General features: G+C 39.7%; 1 protein-coding gene across 4 annotated transcripts in view; it reads right to left on the reverse strand.

The window, feature by feature from the left end:
• The window catches only part of SIPA1L1 (signal induced proliferation associated 1 like 1), a 407,147-nt gene that overhangs the window by 301,002 nt on the left and 89,967 nt on the right, over positions 1-16,178 (reverse strand). For all 4 annotated transcript variants that reach the window (XM_077464604.1, XM_077464603.1, XM_077464605.1 and 1 more), the window contains exon 2: positions 15,738-15,830. The gene's annotated coding sequence lies outside the window, so the exon portion shown is untranslated. The remainder of the gene's footprint in view (positions 1-15,737; positions 15,831-16,178) is intronic.

A 16,178-nucleotide genomic window follows, 5' to 3' on the forward strand; every position in this document is an offset into this window, starting at 1 on the left:
CATGTGCCTAGGACTAGCCAGTGCAATCTTCATTTACACCACTAAATAGGATATGCTTACTGCACATTATCATTACTGATACAGAGTATAATTTCATTTGTAATTGTCCATAATGCATTTTCTTCTTCCAGACTTAATTACTTTACACTTGATTACACAACTGTTTAGAATAGGATTTCATACAAATGCCTGCTTTCAGAGTGTACTCTTCAGGATATAAAGTAATTACTAAAACATATTATTAAAATAGACACTTTTTAATATTCACATATTTCCCAAAGTGAAGTAACGGATGTCACTTGTTCCCAGTAAATGGATAGGCCGCCAGTGTTTATATTGATACTGTCTGCTTAAAGGATAAATGTTCAAACATGCATTTATCTTTGAGGCTCGAGATGTTCCATTAGATGGGACTTTTAAATCCTACAAGAAGCTAATGGTCGGATAAGGCCATCGCACCGAAGATCTGTCAGTGGGATGTAAACAAACAGGAGAGGCTGCTGTGATTTCCAGGTAGAGGCCAATTCAGACCAGAAAACACGTTTCATGGTTCCCCATGTGTTTGCACTGCGTTTTCTAAGGCTTTTTGAGCTGGGGAAAGACAAGTCTTCAAATGAGCCAAACTTGTTTTTGTTCCCAGAGTCATGGTTAAGTGTTACATACGTTAGCACAGAGTAAAAATGTAGCGTGCTGTGCCTTTTTCCACTGCACTGCTACACAATGCAATCGTGTGAACTGGGCTTATTAGCAAACTTAGGTTTAGGGCTGTCTATACAGAAGGAATGTGTTCATAAACATATTCCACTGCACCTGCTGTGAATGGTTCCCAATTTAGCATCTATGTTTGAAAGTGCAATTATTAAATTGGCAGTAAACCTCTGTCATGAAAAATGAACAAAGCATGGTTTTTCTGTAGTAAAGCACTGAGTGTCAATTCTCTCTGCCATCTGCAAAAGTTACTGCTGAAAGGTTTTTCAGAAATAGAGGGTGGGTGGGGGTAGGGGCCCTCCAGCACACAGTCCCTTCCCTCCAATCAGCTCTGAGGTCACACAGAGCTCTCCTCCCTGAGCTGCGCAGTGTATGACATCACATCTCCACCCCCTGCCCCTGGAAACACAGACAAACTGTGTAAATTCTGGACTTTAAACTGATGTAGAGGGGAGAGAGCTGCAGGTACACAAGTACAACTTATATAGAAAGAATTGTTTAATGTCTGTGTATCACATGAGGCCAGTCGCTTCACTGGATAAGCCTAGGCCACATTCCCTGTTTGTTTCCAGCTGAAAGGATCACAACCAAAAACTTGCATTTACAACCATTTTAAAGATAAAGTGAGTTTTTAGTCCGTATTGTTACTTTGGCATGCATTAAAGTGGTTGTAAAGCCTTAATGTTTTTCACCTTAAAGCATTAAAGGTGAAAAAATCTTCAGTGCTGCAGCTGCCCCAAGACCCCCCCATTTTTCTTACCTGAGCCCGATCGACTCCAGCCACAGTTGCTCTTTTCAATGGAGAGTTTAAAAGCAGCAGGAGCCATTGGCTCCTGCTGTTGTCAATCGAAAACTATCACATGGCAGCGAGGGGGGGCAGGGCTGAGTCCCACTGCTGGTGTCTAAGGACGCAGCAATGAGACTTGGGGGTGAGCCTGCATCGGTGCCCCTATGGAAAGAGGATCAGGGCTGTTTGCACAGAGCAGGTAAGTATAAGGCACGTTTGTTATTTTTATTTTAAAAATAAAAGAAAGAACTTTAACTGAAAACAGTGCAGCAGAGGCAGGCAGCACAAAATATTATGAGCTCACTAAAGTTTTGGCAGGATCAAACAGGATCTGGCACTCATGAAACAGAAGAAAAACAAAACAAAAAAACAAACAAACATTTTCAAGGACTTGTTAAAGAATTATTTACTCTTTTACTAAACAACTAACACCTCCCTCCCAAGCCCTATTAACTATGCTAAAGTTGGTCAAAACACGCATTTCCTCTGGTTCTTTATGAAGCCACCAAAATTCACTGACAGTCACTTCCCACCTTACATCCCATTCAAAAATTAAAGGAGCCCGATGGAAAATTGTTGGCCGAACACCGCCTGCATCCAATCAAATGCAGGCACTGTTTGGAAATTCTGACAGCTGGCAGGACTGGCATTCAAAACACAAAAGCCACAGAAAGATTTATCCATCTGTGCTGTGGTACCTGCATGCTAAAGAGAAAGTTTACGTGCCACCTCCCTTCATCCCTACTTACCTCTTCAGATGGTGGATGCTTCCCATGTTATCTCCATCCCAGCCATGAAAAATCCAGTACCAGACTGCCCATGCAAGGACACAAAGGAGGGAGGTTATTTAAAAAAAATAAAAAAAATAATTGTGAATGTGTCCATAAAACAGAAAAAAATAAGGAACGTTTGCAGTTGGGTTTACATAATTATTTTTTTGTGTGTGTGCAAACCACTTTGGAACAACCTAACAGTTTGCCAAGGACAACCCCCCCCCCCCCCCCCCTTTTGGTCCATAGCTTATTTTGGGTAGTTCTTGCAGAACAATTAACACAGACAAAAGCACTCCATGCAATGAAGGAATGTCTGAGTCATATTTTGTTTTCTAGGTCACTAAATAAGGGCGATGCATGTGATTAACATTCACTGTTTGTTCCCCGCAGAAAGGATCACAACCTAACTTGAGCATCATGACACAAAGACATCTATCATGACAGAAGTAAGAATATTCTGGCTCAATTCCAATAGCAACAGAACATGACCTCCTAATATCATATCATCCAATAGATTCATGGGAACTCCACATTTCTAAAGACCTTTGTTAAGAAAAGTCTCACGTCCTTTACGGCTTTTATTATTTTATATATTTATAATAATATACTAAGAGGTGACCCAACTGTCACTGTTTGCTAAAGGCAAGAAGTGTCACTGATGGACATCATCAGAAATACTGCGTCTAGAAGGCCTTGGAATGTTTTGTGTTTTTTGGCCAGATCTACAATATCTTATTAGGAGGAAACCTCTGTGACGAAGTACACAAAAGGGCATTCATAGTTCTATAGCAATAGCACAATGACATTTTAATTAAAGACAAAATAAAAAAAAGGCCACAAACAGACGACTGGAGTAAGAGCATGTGAAAGTATTTGGCAGAATTGAAATTTGGAATAAGTGATGCTTGCAGACTTGTTTAGTACGGAAATCGATATTTATGTCCAATGCTCAGTAACCTCAACAACTTGATTTAAGGTTACTGAAGTCAGAATTTCTGATTGGTTGTCATATGATTCGTCATATCTTACTTGCGGAGATGAATCCTCCCATGACCCTCGTGTGATTGGCAGATGGGGCAGGCAGACGATGGGTGAGACAACTCATACATTAAAGCGTGCATTATCCCAACTTATATTTATTTCTGATGCGTGTCTGTGTTACCATGTACTTGTATTAAATGTATCCTGTTCTCTTTGTATTGCTTCCTTTGTGTGAAATACCTGGTGATCCTGCCAGCCCCCTGGTTTCTTATTTCAAATGGTCCACACCAGGGCATGGAAGCACATACAGTCCCCCTGCATAGCTCCTCACTGGGAACATCAGTGTACTGCGGTTTCTCTGCCTCCTGCTGACACCGCCCGCTTGTCATAATGTATTTCTTTATCTGCGTTGTACACAAGACTGTGCCTGTGCTCTGCTTCCCCCTTTGTACCCACCTCTCTAAGCTCCTTCTGCAGCGGAGAACAGAGGTCATGTGATCGCTTATAAGATATACTAAAAGCAATACAATTTTTTTGACACAACAATGTTAAAAAAAAGAGAAAAGCAAAGCAAGATTGGTATGAAAGCTAACACACCAGTAGGGAACAAAACACAGAAGCATATAGCGGCTATGCCTCACTCACTATAAGGGCCAACCATATATGTACATCGTGTGCGTCTATGTTTTGTGCCCTGCTGGTGTGTTAGCTGCATACCAGCCACACATTGCTTTTCTCTTTAACAAAGTTGTGTCAGAAAAACTGTATTATTGCTCTTAATATATCTCTTTACATCTATGTTCATTGTGGGCCCACAGAATCCTTTTTTCCCAGGGGATTCGCTCTGTCCAGACCCTCTTTCTTAGGCCTCGTGCACACTGGGCGATTGCCCTGCTCTTCTGAATGCCAGTGTAAAGAACGTGGCTAAAGCTGTGTTTTGCAAACACATTTAGGCACGTCAAGCCTTTGGGCATTCATTGCACTGGCCAAAATACGAATTCATCCTGGCCACTAAAATGAACACTCAAACACTAAAAGTGTCTAGCATTTTGGCACATCAGGTTATTTTTCTGCTGAAACACTCCTCTCCTGAATGCACAAGTGAAGGTTTTTTTTTTCTGCCTCCAAGGCTGGCCATACATTATACAATTATCTTGTACAATTTTCCTTCAGATTTACCAAAATCATATAATATGAGGTCAAACCTAAACCCTTTCAATTTGTATAATGTATGACCAGCCTAAATACCTATGTATACATGGATACATAGCCTAAGATTGAGAGACAGACAAAAGTCAAATGTCTTTAAAAGCAGCGTTTTATTTATTTAGTTTTTGATGCCCAAGATGCATATGCCTTATTGTTTTCTGTATTGCCATTACAGAGATTATCCTATATTTTTTGTTGTGCCACTGGATGAGAAAGTGAGGATAAAATCTTCATTGGAGACACAAACAGCAATACAAGTACTTGTATTAGTGCCGTAAGGAAAGGATAGAAGATGTAGTTTTTATTCCAATAGGAAGGAATATCCAGTACTTTTTTTTTTTTTTTTAATCGAAAAAAAAAAAAAAAAAAAATCAAATCACATATGGTGGGAATAGCTGCCTTGCACTACTGTAACTGGGAGTGTGTTTATTTATTTTTTACTATATGCCCATTCTACACTAGAAGAACTCTGAGGACTGAAATACAGAAACTGCCGACATGTTAAAAGGTGCAGGCGCTGGGGACTGTCCAAACTTATCTGAGTCACTAACCTGACCAGACCTGATGCATGGACATAAGTTGTGAATTTGCAGCTTTTACTAAACACATGCTTGTGCCAGGTCAATGACTATTGTGGTGGTAAAGCTAGGATCAGGATGACAGTGCTGAAGCCTGAAGCCTTAAAAACGAAAACAGCGGTGGCACCTCCCATATTTATGTCCTCACAGATTCCCAATACTGTAATATTTTTTATGTAACCATTTTATAAACCGCTATTTGTAGACCTCTACTCAAAAGGATCACCGTATAGATTGCAGAAAGTGCACTGACAGTGTTGTCAATGAGTTCTAGCGGATATTTTTCTTAAACGTGGGTAAAAATGCGAAAAATGACTGGACCTTGTGCAAGGACAACAGACACTTTTCCACAATATCTCTTGTCACAGCCACACGGTCATAAATTGCAGAATGAAGGAAATGACAGCAATCCCCCCTTGGAGTTACAATGTCTCATGCTACAAGTCAGCCAACTAGACACGTCCAGGGCACTTCAATCAAACAACAATGGAGATCAGCACAGATGGTGCCACATTTCCATTTTCAAAAATGTCTTCTTTAAAGTAACACAATTGGGGAAACAAAGCATTTATACTCCTCTGTCCCACCAACTTCTTCCTGTAGGCTTTGAGGACTATGTCACCTGAAGGACCCTCACATTTATCACCTCCAGGAGTGTCAGCTGCCTCTGTCTCCTGGCTATGTGCTGTGGTTCCCTCCGCTGATCCCTATGTCACTACCTTGCCCAGTAATAATGGAGGGGCCGGGGGGAGAAGCACAATGTGCAACGGGGGACCAGGAACATAACACCTGGAACTGCGTGAGATACAAAAGTAATTAATGGGCAATGGTGCTTTGCTCATCTTTTTTAACCTCACTAATAATCTGTTAAGCCATTAAAAACGCTTTGTACATAAACAGCATGACAAAAATAGTACTTTGTCACACAATTGCTAAGTTTTGGGTCATTTACCACCCTTTAACATGGTAGTAATTTAATCATTAAAGTGATTGTAAAGTTAGTGAGTACCATTACTGCCAGCCCCTTTGTTTTAACAAGGTATAATAATATTCAATGTGAATTTTTTTTTAAATGATGCTGCTAAATGCCTTATTTCAGACCACCGCTGTGCGGTCACATGACCTATTGCCGATCTCCCCCTCAATCTAAAGACTACAGGGGGAGGGGCTATGATTCCCCTCTGACTTCACACGGGAGGTCACGTGACCACTGTGCTGTCCACTCAGCCCCTCCGCTGTAGTCCTTAGATCGGAGGAGGAGAGCGGTGGGACGTCAAGTGACCACACAGTGGCGCTCTGAAATAAGGTAGTTATAGCAGCATCATTTAAAAAAAAAAATGGACACTGTGGGGGTTATTTAGGAAAGGAGATCCACTTTGCACTACAAGTGTACTGCAAGTGCAGTCGCTGTAAATCTGAGCAGAAGATCTGAAATGAGTGGAAGCTCTGCTGATTTTATTATCCAATCATATGCAAGCTAAAATGCTGTTTTTTTATTTTCCTTGCATGTCCCCTTTTACAGCGACTGCACTTCCAAGTGCACTTGCAGTGCAAAGTGGATTTGCCTTTCATAAATAACCCCCTGTGTCTTATACCTTGTTATAACAGAGAGGCTGGAAGAAATGGTACTCGCTGACTTTACTGCCACATAAAATAGTGGCAGCAGGGGAAGGGCAGTTTTGGAGATAGCTCACACACTAGGAAATGACAGGCAGGGGGAGAGTGGAGACTAAGGCTGCAACTAACGATTTTCATAATCGATTATTTGGTTAATAATCTTAGAAAAGAAAAAAAAGCGTATAATTTAGAAAGTTTTGAAAAAAAAGGCAATTTATTCTTAAATAGCTCTATGCAGTGGTAAATATAAATAACCAACTATATGGTTAGGAAGCAAAATATATAATCCACTCTGAGAATACCAGACAGAAGAGATATACTGTATATACTATTAAAGGGTGAATCTGGTAAATATCAGACTCAGAGATCAAAATTCTTATTTAAAAAACAATGTCTTCTCAAAAAAAAGTCATTTTAAGAACGTTCGTTCGATTTTCTAATTGTTAGTGGGGTCAAATCAACATTCATATTCAACCACAGTGATGGGAACATTTTTAAATAATAGAAAACATCTTGGTCAAAGGAATTTTCAGACAGTATGTGGTTTTCATTCAGAAATTACATTTATTTTAAAAACAGAAAGCTAAAAACAAGTGAAAATTTCAAACATTCTTTCATTTAGCAAATGTACAAAGATATTTTCGTATGAATATTCTCATCATAAAATTGATCCGTGTGGCCAGCATATGGCTCGGTACACACCTCTGCAGTTTTCTCTTAATGTGCTTTTGCAGTGCTTTTTGCTGTGCATCTTGATTTTTGTGCACGTGATTTTGCTGCAATTTGTGGTTTTGCTTCTTTTTTTTTTTTGGCCAATTTGTTGTTGGGCAGATAAAAAAATGCAAATTCCTGCAAAATGCATTATATGCTTTACCGCAGCTTCTCCATTGAAGTATATTGAAACAAAAAAGCACCGTTTTGCATAAAAAAAAGTTCCCGACCCTTTCCAAATACGCAGCGGCTGAAAAAAAAAAACCATAGATGTGAACGTGTCCCATAGGAAACCATGTAAATGAACTGTAGTGCATTTCTGCAAAAAGCACCAAAAAACCCATAGATGTGAACCAGGTCTAAGACATTTAGTAACATAATGGGGCTATACAAACTAAAATTAGCCCTTTATAGTACAAAAAAGCAAATAATCACTACTGTACGACTACTGTATTTTTTGCTGTAGATTTTTTACTGTAGAATTGTGAAAGTAATATTTACAAATTATTTGGTCTTTTTGTACTATAAAGGGCTCATTTTAGTTTTTTTAAACCCCATTATGTTACTGGCCGATTAATAGATGAACACTACTTAAACTTAATTACTATGAAAATAGTAATAAATTAATTTCATAAATCGATTCGTTGTCGCTTAATCAATTAGTTGTTTCAGCCCTAGTTGAGACCCAGCAGGATGATGGAGTCACGTAAAACGTCCACAGTATAATGGATCAGCAGCCATGATTAACATGCTCATAGGGGACATAGGAACAGGCAGGATCAACCAGGTATTTTACAGCATAGAAAGGGACAGATTATACAGCACAAGCGCTATGTTGTTTAACATGCTTTAAAGGAACAGGATCTTTTATTTTTTTCTTTCAAGGTTACAAGCTCTTTAAAACCTCTGGCAGTATTGTGCAAGAGCACATATTTATATTTTTTAAGAATTAAAACATGGAAAAAAACTAGACTCTGCCCAGAACCAAACACTGCTGTTATGAACATAGCTTCCTTTGACAATTCACTTTTTTTTTCAGGACTAAAACAACTAAATCGCTGTGAAGTAAACACAAAGGACAGGACCACCTAAAATGGTACAGCACTGTTTTTATGCTAAAGAATGTTTGCTATCTAGTGAATAGAACGCAGTATTATTTTAGTGCCACGTTATAGCATAGAAAGCCTCTATTGAGGATGTCCCAGGATAACTCTATAACAGTCATTAAAGAGCAATAAACCAACCTCAAAAATGCGTTCTAACAACTTAATTCTGACAAGCAAGGGAAATGAATATTGAACGTTCAATATTATTAGATGGGGCATATGGGAATTGGGAATGCTGAAGGCAGGAGTGACTTAATGGAGAGACAAATGTTTTATTAAGGACAGCAGCAGGAGACAGAAGCTTCATACTGCCAAAACCAACACAGTTCATGATCCATACCGCTATTCATTGCAGATGGAATCTGTGGAAAGTTATGGAGATGCCAAAAAGGGACAGACCTACAAAATGTATACCGGTAGTAGGCACAGACTATGCAAACAACATGTAAAAAAAAAAAATAAAAAAAAAATAAAAGGACATTTACAGGCAAGAAACAATGCACAAGCCAGCTGAATTTACTTTGCTTTAATAAATGGATTACGCCAAATTATATCTGTGGTCAATGTCTCCGCTGAGCACCTCTAGTATCTAAAATCGCCACATAACAGCCTGACCTCAATCCTACAGAACACATTTGGGATGAATTGGAATCCCTGTTACAAAATCCCACAGAGCCAGCAAAACCTTTGGAAAGCCTTCTCAGAATAGCAAAGACGGCTATAATTGAAAAAGGTTAACAGAGGGTTTAAACTATGAAAGCGGTGTTCAAAAAGGCTGAGGGCAAATAACCTCTTATCCATAATCTGCAAATATGCCATGAAAATTCTGAAATCCCACGAGCGAGTACCCAACTGAAACCAACCGGAGACAGCAACAAAGTGGATAAAAATCAGGGATTAAAAAAACAAAATCAGATTTTTGTTCGATTCTCAGCTGGTTCAGCAGGGACCCGTGGAGAGTCAAACTATCCTATTGGCAGACAATGTACTCAAGTTAATCCATCGATTACCAGCATGTCAGATCTCCTGCTGGGAGAACAAAATGGCTTTGGCGGAGGGATTCTCCCATCAACCCGTGGTTGCAGGAAAGAAAATGGCAACCAAGCAGTGGAAGGCCAGTGCGTCAGCAGTCTAAACAAGAAATAACCAGGTCCAATTCTGGTCTCTCTTGGCAGCAGTTGGGCAGTGAGGTGCTGCTTATGGTAATTGGCACCGATTTAAAGTTTAAACACTTAACAATCGGCCCATAACCGAATGATGGCTACAGGGCAGTTGCTTAACTCTGGGAGGACGTACTATGACGTCTTCCCAGAATTCCGCTCTCGCGCACACTCGAGAACATCCGTGACCGCCAGGTCCACAGGACCAGGCGCATCACGGCCACTCATTGCGGCCATTTACCATGTGATCGCTTCGTCAAATGACGGCGTGATCACTTGTAAACAAACCGGCATCATAGATGCTATATATATATATATATATATATATATATATATATACACACATACACACATATATATATATATATATATATATATATATATATATATATATATATATATATATATATATATATATATATATATATATATACATATATATATATATATATACATATATACACACACACATCTACATATCTAAAATAAATAAAAATTGTAGATGCAAGCTCAGTTTAAGATTAATTTAACTTAAAAGGGTGTTCCGCCCAAAAAGTTAAAATAAAACCCAGCAGGGACACATACTGCCTGGCTTTTTAACAAGGAGTCCAGCGATGTCGGCACCGCAGCTGATGTCTCCATCAGATGTCGGGTGCTGCCGCCGCCATTGCGGTTAAAGGTCCCCGTCCATGTAGCCTAACGGCTTCACGCCGGGAACCCTACTGAGCATGCGCAAGGCCCCGCTTCTTTCTCCTACTGACCCCAGCATCATGTCCCCCCCCCCCCCCCAAAAAAGGTGCCAATCGTGGTACCGGAGGGGGAGAGGAGACGGAAGTTACACTTTTGGGTGGAACTCCACTTTAAACAGAGATTGCATAAAAAATACTTATCTTACCCGCTGTGTGTGTGTGTGTGTGTGTGTGTGTGTGTATATACACACACACACACATATATATACACACACACACACACACAGCGGGTAAGATAAGTATTTTTTACGGAAATATATTTCTAAAGGTGCTATTGACATGAAATTTTCACCACGTCGGTAACAACCCATGTAATCCATACATACAAAGAAACTAACACAAATAAGTTCAGCAATTAAGTTATGTGTAATAAAATGGAATGACATAGGGAAAAGGTATTAAACACACTAACTGAAATGTATTTAATACTTTGTACAAAATCCTTTGTAAGTAATGATGGCTTCAAAATGTCTCCTGTATAGGAAACTAGTGGCATGCATTACTCAAGTGTAATTTTGGGCCAGTCTTCAAATCTTGAAGATTCCGTGGGCATCTTCTATGATCTGAGTTTTAGTTCTTTCCATAGATTTTTGACTGGATTAAAGTCAGGTGATTGGCTTGCGTGGTGAGCCTGCAAACAGGCCATGGCGGTTAGAGTGCATTACCGATCATTTTCTTTGAAACAATTGTACCTGCTAATTCCAGGTCTTTCTGAAGCTCTCCACAAGTGGCTTTTGGACAACTCTTCTGATAACTCTTTTCACTCCTCTGTCAGAAATCTTGGGGAGGAGCAACCGGTCGTTGCCGGTTTATGGTGAAATTATGTTCTTTCCACTTCCCGATTATGACCCCAACAGTGCTCATTCCGAAGTTTGGAAATGTCATGTCAATAGCACCGTTAGAAATATATTTACCTAGCAAAATGGTGACGTGTTCAATACTTATTTTACCAACTGTAATAAATAATTATATATATATATATATCTCTATCTCTCTCTATATATATATATATATATATATATATATATATATATATATATATATATATATATATACGGTGTCTTAAGCAGGCATAGGTGGCAGAAGATGCCACATATCTACAGCTGTTGCTGTACTGGTGTGAAGTTTAATGAAACCATCATCGGGATGCAACACAATTACTCATAACCAACCCCCCCCCCCCCCCCCACCCTTCCTGAGTCTATGAACAATATCAATTACACTGTAGAGCACACATGAGATTAAAGGTCCATGAAATATTCAGCAGATCATTTCCTGATATCTATATGAGCTGAAAATAGTATGTATTCTTGAGTGATGTCCAATATCTTGCTGCTCCTAGAAGATGATTCTATAAAAAGGGGCATATTTATATCCACAATTTGCTCTGTTATACTCAGATCAGCTATGCAGCCTATTTATAAAAGGTGGTGCTTGGTATGGGAATGATAATGAAGGAGAGCAGGTCATGTGACTTTGATAGATGTGCTTTTCTTTATAGCAGTGGTATGGCTGAGACAGAGACACAAAAACACACAGAACTTCCACCAAGTCACTGAGCACTTCCTTTGGGGGCAGATCTAAAAATCTCTGATTTATAAAAAAAAAAAAAAAGTATGGAACAGGAAGCTTATAAAAAAAATGGAAAATCAGATAAAATAACCAAAACTGTGAACTCATTGAAAGTCCCTAAAGTGAAAGGCTACATAAAAGTCTGCTTTTGAAAAAAAGCTATTTGCACGCATCTTTTTACCAGTAGTATACTAGTGTATCGCATGCTGTGGTAGAATGCAGACATGCTGAAATTTATGGCAGAGCAGTGTGCTGAATTGCACTGTAATTTAAGGCAGCACATCGCTTCGTGCTGCCCTACATTGCAGTGAATGAAGTGTATATTTTGTATAATTAGCATAAAGTTTATTGTGAAAAAAAAAAAAGGAGCCGTGAGAGGCACTGAATCACGTACCACACTGCCCACTACTGTAGCTGGCAACACAGAGGGGCTGGAGAGGTGAATCACTTTGGCTGCTCTGCATTGCAGAATATGTAGCCTTTAATTCCACTTGCATTTCAGCCTTGAAATAAAATTATTCTCTAAATTTCAAGGGCTTTATAACAATTCTCTATTATCTTCTAGCTATAAACCTCCAAGTCTTCTGTGATGTTGACATTTTGTTAACATATTAAATCACAAGGGCATGCCTGTGACACATTCGCTGGAGTTACAACCTAGTAAATCCAAGTATATTTCACAGTTGCAGCAATTTAGTTATATAAATGATTTATTATACTTACAAGTTAATATTAAGTTGGAACATAATCACCTTTCAACAAACAATTATACTGTTCAATTTTACTATCCTATAATGTATATTCTAATCAGAACCCAATAAAATGGCATTCCAATTAATGGATGCCTAGAGAAAAAGATAAATATTATAATGGCCACCTTTGTTATAAAGCCTCAAATTAACATGGCTTCAACAGCCCTAGTCATCATATCTAAAAAAGCCTTCAATAAAAAGTGTTCATATACAAAAAACAGTCACGTCCAGCCCCAATAGGTCTTCCTAGGTGTGGAGTAACAGATGTCAGATAAAATGGTGGTGTGAAAGGTATATATGGCATCTCAAAACTAGGTGGATGCTTCCTTCCTCAGATGATGTAATCTAAAAGGAACTACAATTATTTCAATAAAAAGTTTATGCAAATCTGTACAAAAAAAGGATTCAGGGGGCAGGAGAGACAAAGAAATGTTCTTACTACTTTAACCAGAAAACCTATGAAAAGCATGGACAGCGTTTAACATGGATTCAATTGGTCATAGCTCATACACGTGCAGTGCATTCCAGTGCAGTCAAAAGTAGAACATGGTGCACCTTTTCTGTATTGAATGCATTTGGAACATGGCAAAAAATGCAAGCACATTGGAATGCATCAAAAATGTGGCACAATGCACATGTTCTGAGATGAAGAAAGGGGGGAAAATGAAAAACGCAATGAAACGCATCAAAAACGCACAACAAATCATCAAAAACATGCACGCAGAAACATATCCAGAATGCAGAAATTGTGGTGTGAACCCACCGCTGTCTCCCTCATCATTTGGCAGATTGATAGCCACAGGAGCAATTGGCTCCCGCTGCTGTCAATCAAATGCTGTGATACGGGGGGGGGGGCAGGGCTGAATCCCAGTGTCTGTGTCAATGGAGGCAGCAGTGGGGTTCAGGAGCGAGCACGCACAGGTAACCCCCATGAAAAGCGGCTATCCATGGGGGCACCCACTGAAGAGAAGGGGCCTGGAGCATGGGCAGGGGGATCCAGAAGAAGATCTGAGCTGCTCTGTGCAAAAGCATTGAACAGAGCAAGTATAGATATGTTTGTCCCCTCAAAATAACTCAAAACACACAGCAATTATTGTCTAAACTACTGGCAACAAAATTGAATACACCCCTAAGTAAACATGTCCAAATTGGGACCAAAGTGTCAATATTTTGTGTGGCCACCATCACTGCCTTAAACCCTCTTGGGGATGGAGTTCACTAGAGCTTCACAGGTTACCACTGGAGTTTTCTTCCCCTCCTCCATGACGACATCGCAGAGCTGGTGGATGTTAGAGACCTTGTGCTCCTCCACCTTCCATTTGAGGATGCCCCACAGATGCTCAATAGGGTTTAGGTCTAGAAACATGCTTGGCCAGTCCATCACCTTTAACCCTCAGCTTCTTTAACAAGGCAGTAGTCATCTTGGAGGTTTGTTTGGGGTCATTATGTTGAAATACTGCCCTGCGGCCCAGTCTCCGAAGGGAGGTGATGGTGCTCTGCTTCAGTATGTCACAATACATGTCGGCATTCATGGTTGCCTTAATGAACTGTAGCTCCCCAGTGCCGGCAGCACTCATGAAGCCCCATACCATGACACTCCCACCACCATGCTGGACTTTAGGCAAGACACACTTGTCTTTGTACTCCTCACCTGGTTGCCGCCACACACGATTGACACCATCTGAACCAAATATGTTTATCTTGGTCTCATCAGACCACAGGATATGGTTCCATTAATCCATGTCCTTAGTCTGCTTGACTTCAGAAAAATGTTTGCGGCCTTTCTTGTGCATCATCTTTAGAAGAGGCTTCCTTCTGGGAAAACAGCCATGCAGACCAATTTGATGCAGTGTGTGGTGTATGGTCTGAGCACTGACAGGCTGACCCCCCCCCCCACCCCTTCAACCTCTGCAGCAATTCTGGCAGCACTCATACGTCTATTTCCCAAAGACAACCTCTGGAGATGACACCAAGCACATGCATTCAACTTCTTTGGTCGGCCATGGCGAGGCCTGTTCTGAGTGGAACCTGTCCTGTTAAACCGCAGTACGGTCTTGTCAATCTTATAGCCTAGGCCATCTTTATGTAGTGCAACAATTCTTTTTTCAGATCTTCAGAGTTCTTTGCCATGAGGTGCCATGTTGAACTTCCAGTGTCAGAGAGAAAGCAATAACACCAAATTAAACACACCTGCTCCCCATTCACACCTGAGACCTTGTAACACTAATGAGTCACATGACACCGGGGAGGGAAAATGGCTAATTGGGTCCAATTTGGACATTTCCATTTACGGGTGTACTCACTTTTGTTGCCAGCGGTTTAGACATTAATGGCTGTGTGTTGAGTTATTTTGAGGAGACAGCAAATTTACACTGTTATACAAGCTGTACACTCACTACTTTACATTGTAGCAAAGTGTCATTTCTTCAGTGTTGTCACATGAAAAGATACAATAAAATATTTAGAAAAAAAATTATGTGAGGGCTGTACCTCACTTTTGTGAGATACTGTATATCACGTGCTAAAATTAAATATTATAAATCTGTCAGACAAGCAATAAACCTACCAAGGAATCCTGAATGCTTATGCATTTGATTACCTTTTAATATCCTAAAATTATGACACATACAACCCTAATTTAGATTTTGTGTATATGGTTGGGCATATCTGTGTTACAAAATACACAGGTAACAATATTGTACATTCCTTTAAATGTATTTATTGGAAGGCCCTGTGCATCCCAATCCATGTAAAATAACCACTGATCTTCATACATATTGCATGAAGTCAGGCAGCCAAGATTCTATAATGTGTTATGTTTACTAAACTTTAACCATGGATCCAGATACAAATATCCCTTTCTACAACTTCATTTTTTTTTCTTTGTAACATAACAAGCCTAAGGCGAGAGAACCATAACATGCTATAAACTGTAATTGCAAAGGAATAAACTGTACATGCATTTCATACATTTAGCCATAAGCAGTGGTACGGTTGTTATTTCTCTTCCCTGACCTGAATAAAATCGGCTTACCTGCTATAACATCATGTTTCTGGATGTTCACTTTGATATGTGCTACTTCTGCTTAGAATCTCAAACGTCTGCGCGAAGCCCCATTACCAGGCCCTAGAGAAATAAAACAAAGCCATTGCTTTATTAAACACGCCAGCATTCTGCAGCATTTGTGCTTAATATCACTTTTAGGGACCATGGTAAACTGTGCTCCATCACACCAGATCTGTCTGGGCAGGAAAGGGCAGTTCCCATCATTACTTAAATGAGATACAGGATATTACAGAGCCACTGGCACAACATCAGTATCTTTACACATGGACTAATTGTACGTAGGAGCGCAGCTACGTATAGAACACTGTGCAATGAAAATTTATTAAACCATCAATATGATTAGCCCTTAAGTTATTAAATCATGCAGTATTGAGGGCATGAGAAAAGTTTTAATAAGCAGAGAAAAAC

Source organism: Lithobates pipiens, unplaced genomic scaffold (assembly GCF_037356315.1).
Source record: "Lithobates pipiens isolate NorthernLeopardFrog02 unplaced genomic scaffold, aLitPip1_a1.2 Scaffold_30, whole genome shotgun sequence".
Classification (NCBI taxonomy): domain Eukaryota; kingdom Metazoa; phylum Chordata; class Amphibia; order Anura; family Ranidae; genus Lithobates; species Lithobates pipiens.